Source organism: Aulostomus chinensis, chromosome 24 (genome assembly GCF_037954235.1).
Source record: "Aulostomus chinensis isolate RoL2024-O1b breed Wild chromosome 24, RoL_Achi_v1.0, whole genome shotgun sequence".
Lineage (NCBI taxonomy): Eukaryota > Metazoa > Chordata > Actinopteri > Syngnathiformes > Aulostomidae > Aulostomus > Aulostomus chinensis.
In genome coordinates this window covers 13,293,879-13,302,525 of record NC_141343.1, presented here as the reverse complement: position 1 = coordinate 13,302,525, position 8,647 = coordinate 13,293,879, and the positions used below count along the sequence as shown (strand labels likewise).

Genomic DNA, 8,647 nt, shown 5'->3' with positions numbered 1-8,647 from the left:
GGCTTTACAGTTGCTAATGGTTGGGTTTTTGCTCGCCGCCTCCAGTTTCATGCTAAGCTAACGTACTGTGAAATTATGCCGTCCGTATTGACATTTAACATTGACTTAAGATAATCTACCTATAATTGTCTTATTTTTCTGTGGCCTATTTGTATCGCGATGCTTTCATCATGACTTCTATTATTCCTCGTTTATTTTTCCCTCCAACTCTTAACTGAAAGCAGAAAAAGTTTGAAATGTTTCCCTCCTACACACTGAAGTTTGAATCCATAGCGTCGACCTCCACAAAAGCCGATAACAAGCTCCACTATGGTCAAAATACTGCCTCGCCGTGAGTCTTTGCGGGTTGTTTCATCTCTCTTTGCAGCTGCTGTGCTGGCCAGCGAGAGGTCAGCCAGCCAGACAGGCTGTTGGCTTTCAGAAGACAGACTAACAAGATACTCATGTAATGTAAATGGATACATGAAACCGGTGCGCTCGACAGACTGGGCCCAGGATTTCAAATCGACCACTGCATGGTGTGAAAATATCATAAGCTGCGTAACATGCGAGTCAGCCAGAAAACCAAAGGCTCAAACCCATCAGATACAGACACTTCTGGTATGAATCCAAACATCCCAGCGTGGTATGAAACATATGGCCAGTACTGATTTTCTGATACACTGTTTCGATAAAGAGAAAGTCACATCCTCAGCCTCATTCTGTTCTTGCATTCAAAATAATGCATCATTGTCTTCATCTTTTAAGATTTTCACTCTCTTCTATATCGTAGTACTATCCTCACCTACTCAGTGGTAAAAATATTCGCAAATAGATTCAAAGTAAGTGTGGATATCTATACTGGATGTAAGGATGACCAAAAAAATCATAGCTAAAATTCAACAGAAGTATACATTTTCTATGTTAAATTGCACTTATATAATCCTAGTGTAAATATGATTTCTGGAAACCAAGAGTTTGTCCGTGTCATCCCTCTGCAGGCCAAGTGCGCAAAGGCTATTTACTGCCTGTTACCCACTGCTAGTGGTCTACTAGCTGCTAGGGTTTGTACTGGATGCTAGCTCTCTGCAAGTTGCTAGCTTTTTTACCTCAGCCACTTGTCTATTAGCCCCCAGCTCTGTACTGCATGCTAGCTCGCTACTCGACTCAGTCTCGCTGTCTCCTAAAAACTCTCCACAAGTTAGTAGGTGTTTACTTGCAGCTATCTGTCTACAAGCCACTAGCTCGGAACTGGATGCTACTTCTCTACAAGCTGTCTGCTAATAACTAGTTCTCTGAAAGTTGCGAGCTGTTTACTTACACTAGCTGTCTACTAGCGGCTAGCTCTGTACTGGATGCTACCTCTTAACAAGCAGTTAGCTGCCCACTGCTACTTCCTGCTAGCCCTCAATCGGCAAATGTGCGCCGTCTACTTGGGTTAAGCCGTGCACAAGCCGTTAGCGTTCAACTAGCCATTGTATACAAGAGGCTAGCTGTCATTAGCAGCTGTCTCCCAGCCATTAGCTCTTTATTGGATGCTAGATTTCTCTGCTAGCTGTCTGCACCAGAGCCCCAAATAGCACTAATTAGCTAGTAAGCTCTCGTTATATCGCTGTCTGCCCGTGTGCTCATGAGGCAATGTTCATCTTCCGCATTGCCAATGACTAGCACTCTAGCATAAAGTATAAAAACAAAGAAAATATTTCATGATAAACTCTTGTTCTATTTAATCGGTGACTCGCCCAACTAAAGAGTATTTAGTTGGCAAACTTTTTGATCCCCTTGATCACATCGACAAATATACCACAAATCCAATGATCAAGGAGATTATTTTTTTAATTTATCAAGGAGATTATTTTTTTAATAAATAAAAAAAAAAAATTTAAAAAAAGCACGGATTAGATAATGTGACCCAGCAGGTGGTGTTTGTGCGGAATAATGTCAGACCCAAACTCACGTGGCTGGCAGGCAAATTATTTCAAAGAAGAAAAAAAACAACAACAACAAAAAAGGTTGGAAAATCAAACTTTAGACTTTTAACTTTTAAGTCACGGTTTACTTCTGTGGAGGAAAAAACAACAACAAACCTGCCGTAATCATAAACACACACAAGTACAGAGATTAAAAAAAACAAAAAAACCTCAGTTATCAAATTGATGTGAAGTTAAATGTGGAAATACATAAGAAGAGAAATAGAAAAATCAAGGTGCTGCAGTGCCTGTTTTTTTGCTGTCAAGAGTGGGATACAGACGCTCGCAGGCAGTGTGTAGTGTTAGATTTGTGGTTTCCAGGCCATGTGAGTGTTATGTGTGTTTTGATGGCTACATATTGCTCTTGATGTGTGAAACCCAGATACCGCGGTAGACCGAGCAATTTTTAACCCTCTAACCCCGAAAGTGTTTGTGTTGTTTCTCTCCATGACTGTCCGCCGCATCGCAATCACAAACCCACACTCCACCGTTATCTCACCCTCTGCCTCCTCACGTTTCACCCGCCCTGTCACACTTTCTCATCCCCTCCATCTTGTTTATTCACCCCCCACCCCGTCACTCCTCCGACACCTTCTCACTCCCCCGCGGAGACCGACCTCCATTTCACACCGCCATCTCCACCTTTTTGCACCTTTGTTCTACCGTTCCGTCGCGAGGCATCTCACACAATCTTGGAGGATTTCTAAAGTAAACAAGTTATTATACCTGCTGGTCTCAGAGTTACCAAAGACACAACACAAAGAGTGACATTACTTGTTTGGGAAATGGTCAACAAGGACAAATAGATTTTGCTGGGAATTCATTTGTGTCCACTTTAAAATCATGGACCAAAATAAAAAGAATGTAAATTTAGACCTTTCATGCAGAAAAAAAAAAAAAAAAAAAGAAAAAGCACAAGGACACATCAGACAGAAATCTACACACTGTTGTAGCGTTTTCAAACACACAATCCTCTGCATCCTCACCCCAGTCTGGAATGGTAAGCAGAACTTCTTTTTTTCTGGCTCTCTTCCGAATAAAGACAAATTTTCTCTTGGTGTCCTGTCATGGCGTCTTTCTGCTACGGGACAATTAGCATCTTTTATTCTTTTGCTCCTAATGTCAAAATATGGAAGAATACTGCTTTTAATTAGGGTTTAAAAAAAAAAAAGAATCTGTTTTGAATGAATGAAATGTTTTTATGCAGAAACTCATTCTTCCACACACTACAGGGCGGTGCACCTCAAGGAACAAGGGTTTGACTTTAGCCATCAGGCGCTGCTTCCTTTCTGTAAGTCTAAACTGAGGGCTAAAACAGTCCAAACGCACGTTAAGAACACGTTTTGTGTCAGAACATTTCATGAATGAGGCTCATTTATGTCTTTTAAGTAGATCAGGACAGTCTGTTAGCATTAGCATCCATCTGAGCCCGCTACCATGTGTCCTTTTAGCTCTAGTTTTGTTTCTTCAACTTCAAGGAGGGAGATATTTGGCATTTTAATTACGAATCCCTTAAAAAGGTAACCTTGGTAGCATCGCCACAACCGTGAACTGTTTCGATGGGATCTGTTGGAGTGGACAGGAAGATTTCAGGCTTGAGAAAACAACGAAATCAGCTAAAAGATCCTGAAATGCGACTGAGGGCACCCCGAGAGATGGGAGATCATTCTCTGTGGCCTTGTCAGTGACACTGTGTTAATTCCCATCCGACCGTTTGGAGAAAATAATTCACGATGTTAAGCAGATTTAACCGTTTCTGAAATATGTATCCCTTGGTGTGTGTGTGTGTGTGTGTGTGTGTGCGTGCGCGCGGGGGGGCATGACTCTAAGACCACAGGTCCCAGTGCAGCTGTCCTGTTTGCCTCTGAAATAAAGGACAAATGAAGAGTTTGTCATGGACCGCTGAGCAGTCGACCTGCGAGATTTCCCTCTATTTCCCCCTTCTCTCCCTCTCTCACACACACACACACACACACAATAAAAGGGCTGGACTCAGGGCCTGGGATGTGAGTCAGAGAAGTACCCCAGAGAGTCGGTCCATCCTTGTTTTTGTATGAATGGCACACAGGAGCATGCTGTCTCCATTTTTCACTCATCACACAGAGTTCACCACCACACAGTGACCCCAGTCACTCACAGGACCTCAGGGTGCTCCAACACGAGAACGTTCTGGGGTACATTCTGCTACAGATCTGTCCATACGTGCAGCTTTTACTAAAGTCTCCGTAACTCATGTTCTTCTTTCGAGCTGCACTTCCTTTAAAATAAAAAGCCTCCATTGCACATTTGCAGTGCAAGAAAAATCATTTGAGGAATTGATTCATGAGGTAAAACGCACGCAACTGAGAGCGAATCCTCCCTAAAGCCTCAAGTAAAACCAAATTGTGCCAAATTTACATTTACTTTTTCCTTTGTACATATCAAAACACATGTAAAATGTTGGTTAATGAGCTTGAGGGGTGCTGTTGGGCCAGAGAGAAGAAACACAGAGGGAGATTCAACCAACTCACTCAAAGGCCGGTCCGGTGCTCTCAGCGAGAAGCGATTCCGTGGAGGAAAACGTCAGAAATGGGTCCAAAGTAGCTGCCACACACGCACGCGCTGACACAAGGTAAGAAACATAATTAAGGACAGTCATTTCAAGGGCCTCGTTAAGGAGCTGATCCACCGCAGGCTGGAGAAACGGGGTGTGGGTGTGGCAGGGATATCTGGTAAGTTAGGAGAGATTAATGTACCGTATTTATTATTTATAACACCCATAATTAAATGTGACAAAACTGCTAAATATTCAATGTAAAGAATTACATACAGTATATATCAAAACAAAAAGTGTCTTGTCCACAACTCTCCTATGGTTACAAACAAATTGGGATGGAAAGAATAAAGGGAGGGCTGGACACGAGCTAATTTAAATATAGCTATAAACACTGTTACCACTGCTGAGCTAGGCTAACACTCTGGAACGTTAGCTTCATCCTGAGGAGCAATAAGTCGCAGCTTTTGCGTTTTATATCAATATCAGCTTCTATTTTGAATGACTTTGGATTGATATCATTGTATTTCGCTGTTGAATACACATTTACATTTACAGGTTTAATTGTTTTTACTGGCAACACACGGTTCAAAAGTAAGAGAGAAGGTAAAAACTGCAAACATTTCAACTTTCTGTTTGACTAAATACGTCTGTTACTGTCTTTGTGTTCATATGTAACTGCAAATTTTGTTTTTTAATGTAAATAAACTTAATAAAGGTGCGTCTTTGGGTCAAAGGGCCTTTTTCTGGGTGTTTGTGTTGCAAGCCGTTAGCCGGGAGGCTAACATTAAATTAGCAACACAAACACTAGCTACACGACAAAAACAGCCTCCTAAATGTAAACTGTCAGGTATCATCTGACGTCGCAGTGACCTGAACTCGTGAGAACAACCTACTTGTAGAATGAAGAGACTCATTTAGGCTCAAAGGAAGAACTTTTCTCCTCCTTCACCACAGACGCCGAGTCACGTCAAACCTGCTTCAAACGGCGTCTCCTGACAGTTTCGACCTGACACGCTTCTCCTCTGAGAAACTTTGACATGACAAAAATTTGAAAGAACATCTTTTTGATCAGAAAGATGTTTTCTTTACGTGTTTATATATCTGTTCTGTTAACTTGTGCATGGTGAGCAAATAAGACTGATTTAGCTCAGATTCTCCCCAATATAATTCTCCTTTTAGAGAGACAAGATGTTTTCTGTGTATAAAATATGAGATGTGAGGCGAAAGTTTTCTCAAAACTCACTGAAGAACATCAAACACAATCTGCTTTTCTCCGCGGCATCTCAACATTCATTTTCATTTAAATTACCTTGATGCGATAGGCGTACAAGTGTGCACTAAATTAATGAAACCAGCCTTGAATCAAAAACATTCCAACTCAAAAACTTGCATAACTAATTTCTCCTTCCAATTTTTGTTTTGATTTGAAGGCTGCAAAAATGGAAGTGAAGCAGTTCTTGTCCAAGATGTTAGTGCGCTACGCTCCGCCAACTCTCGGGAGCAGCTGCGACAGAGCTTGTGTTCATCCGTGACCGCTCCTGCATCTCAATCACGTCTAAACTGCTTGTACCTTGACGTTTAAAAGTCTAGAAAAGCGGCGACTGCCTTAACAATACGGCGAGGACCCCTGTCAAGCAGAAAAGGTTAGAGTGCTCCAAAAACCCCAAAAAGAAAAGCAAAGAAAAAGGTGAGTGATGAAATGAATGACGAGGTTTTAATCAGAATCTTTTTTATGGCGGCGCTCTGGGAATTCTTCACTTCATCAACCCCATCAAAACACACACCCACACACACACTGGACGATGCGCAACCTCCCAGAGTGCCTTGCGGTGTGGCCTTTTCAATAATGTAGAGCGGGAGAAAGGGGTGATAATAGGAGAGAGGAAACGATCTCCTGGCACTGTGGGAGACCCCTCTGTGACATTTACCTCCACCGAAACCCTCAATATGTGTGTGTGTGTTTGATGGCCTGCTGCCAGACTAATGATACCCCCCCCTCTGGCGTGCGTGCGCACACACACACACACACACACACACACACACACACACACACACACACACACGGTACAAAACTGTCCTCGCTAGCAGCGTCGTTTGAAATCAAACCAAAGAGGAAGAAGAGGAGTGGTGGTTTCAAGATGGCCACATAAAAATGATCCACATCAGTAAAAGGAAGAGAAAGAGGTGATCAAATAAACGCTCCACCAGCCGATGACAGAAGAGCCATCATCCTGTTTAATCCATCACCTCCACCTGTTAGCATTTCATACTTCATTAAGCGTACCCACATTTGCAACACTGGGCGGTCTCCACGGGGAGTCCCCTACCCCCCACTTGGACACATGGCATCTATCATTACCCCCCTCCTGAATCAGCTCAGGGCCGGCAGAATGTCACACAGTCGGAGTTTGAGGCTCTGAAGGCAGATGAAGAAGAAAACCTCGGTGAATGTCATAGAGGAGACGGTACGCACAGCTGCCGGGATGATGGTAGCGCCGTGTGAACTTGAACTGGGAAGTAGACCGTTACGGGGATCCACTTACCAACAGCTCAACTGGTATTTCTCGGTAGAAGCTCTCATTTCAGCTTTTCGGGAATCAAAGGAGCTGGAATTCCTTGGAAAAAAAAGAGAGTTTCAAAGTGGAATTGAAAAAAAGTAATCGAAATGACTGCACAGAGAAACAGTCGGACACAAGCTGGTTTGTTTTTAGCCGTTAGAGACCCCTCATAGATCCTTGTGTACGGTATGAGTTGTAGGTCCGGAATAGACACATCTGTGGGCACGGAAGTGCTGTGCTATTTTATAACCTGCAGACTGATTTTACAGATTTGAGATTTGATAAGGATGGGTTAAAAAGAGTCAAAAATCGAAGCGAAACCTCTCGACCTATCGGTCAGTCTTGGTTCCTACTCTCACCTCAGGTCATAAACCAGAAGAACAAGATCGTACATACAAGCAGCAGAATAAGGTTTCCTCTGAAGGGGGGCTGGTGTCTTCGGATAGGATAAGGTGAGAAGTTTTGGTCATTCGTGAGCGAGTTGGAGTAGATTTGCTGCTCCTTGGCGTTAAAAGGATCAAGTTGAAGTGGTTCGGGCATCTGGTCAGAGTGCCACCTGGGCGGCTCCCTAGGGAGGATGTCAAGCTGCGAGGAGCCAGCAGGGCAGATTCAGGACCAGGTGGAGGGATAATACAGAGATACTTGCCTGGGAACACCTTGGGGTCCCCCAGCCAGAGCTCGTCCATGGGACTGGGCAAAGGGAAGTTCGAGATTCTCTGCTCGGGGTTCTTCCCCCCCAACCCAATCTCGGTGGTTGAAAATGGACGGTTGGATCAAAGTGACATGGGATTTGATATCAAAAACATTTGGAGATTTCATCTGGAGACCACAAAAATGTACCCTGAAAATACTCTGCAAGTACTGGAAATTGCCTTCAGAATCCTTGCTGTTTGGTTTTTGTTTTGCACTTTTGAAGACTTTTCATCTGACAATCGTAAACATTGAATTACAAAAGAAATATCTTCTGAGAGATGGAAAAAAAAAAAGTAACGAGGCTCCGACTATCTGTAACTTATCGTAGCTTTGCACAGAACTGGAAATAGCAACAGCAAATAACACAATCTGCCCACCAGCCACAGGTAAATAATTATAAATTTATCCCCCACACAGGATATATGTGAGATTTAATGCCTCAGGATTTGAAGCTCTTTTCCAAGGTTCCTATATCTTTTCAGCCCACAACCCACGAGCACTACTTGGGGACACCCTTGGAAATTATACACAGAAGGCCTTTAAGTTGGACTCTTTCCTGAACATAAAAACTTCTCAGTAACCCACAACCATTCTGGCCTTGAAGAACCCTGACAAGAAGGGTGACCAAATTTGCTGCTTTACTCACTTCCGTCAAGCTGACAGCCCCCATCCTCAGGCTCATTCTGCAGGGAAAACCACCGATAAGAGCGGACCGGGGCTACCTCGAGGGCCATGCCACAAAGACTACGGTCAAAGATGCTAACTCATAGCCACTGACTAACAGCCTGGAGCGTCAGAGACCTCAAGCCTCACAATTGCAATTAAATGGTTCTTGCGGTGGCAGGGGTCTTTCTCAGTACCTGGTGCCATGGTCAAGGATGAACTTAGAACCTCAGGAATCTATTCTCACT

General features: G+C 43.3%; 1 long non-coding RNA gene across 1 annotated transcript; it reads right to left on the bottom strand.

Annotated features, from left to right (window-relative positions):
• Nucleotides 1-6,622: 6,622 nt before the first annotated feature.
• Nucleotides 6,623-7,483, bottom strand: LOC147238771 (uncharacterized). Its single transcript, XR_015111886.1, has 3 exons — nucleotides 7,440-7,483; nucleotides 7,029-7,100; nucleotides 6,623-6,901 (listed from the first exon to the last, which is right to left on the bottom strand). It is a non-coding gene; the product is annotated as an uncharacterized LOC147238771 (long non-coding RNA).
• Nucleotides 7,484-8,647: the final 1,164 nt, after the last annotated feature.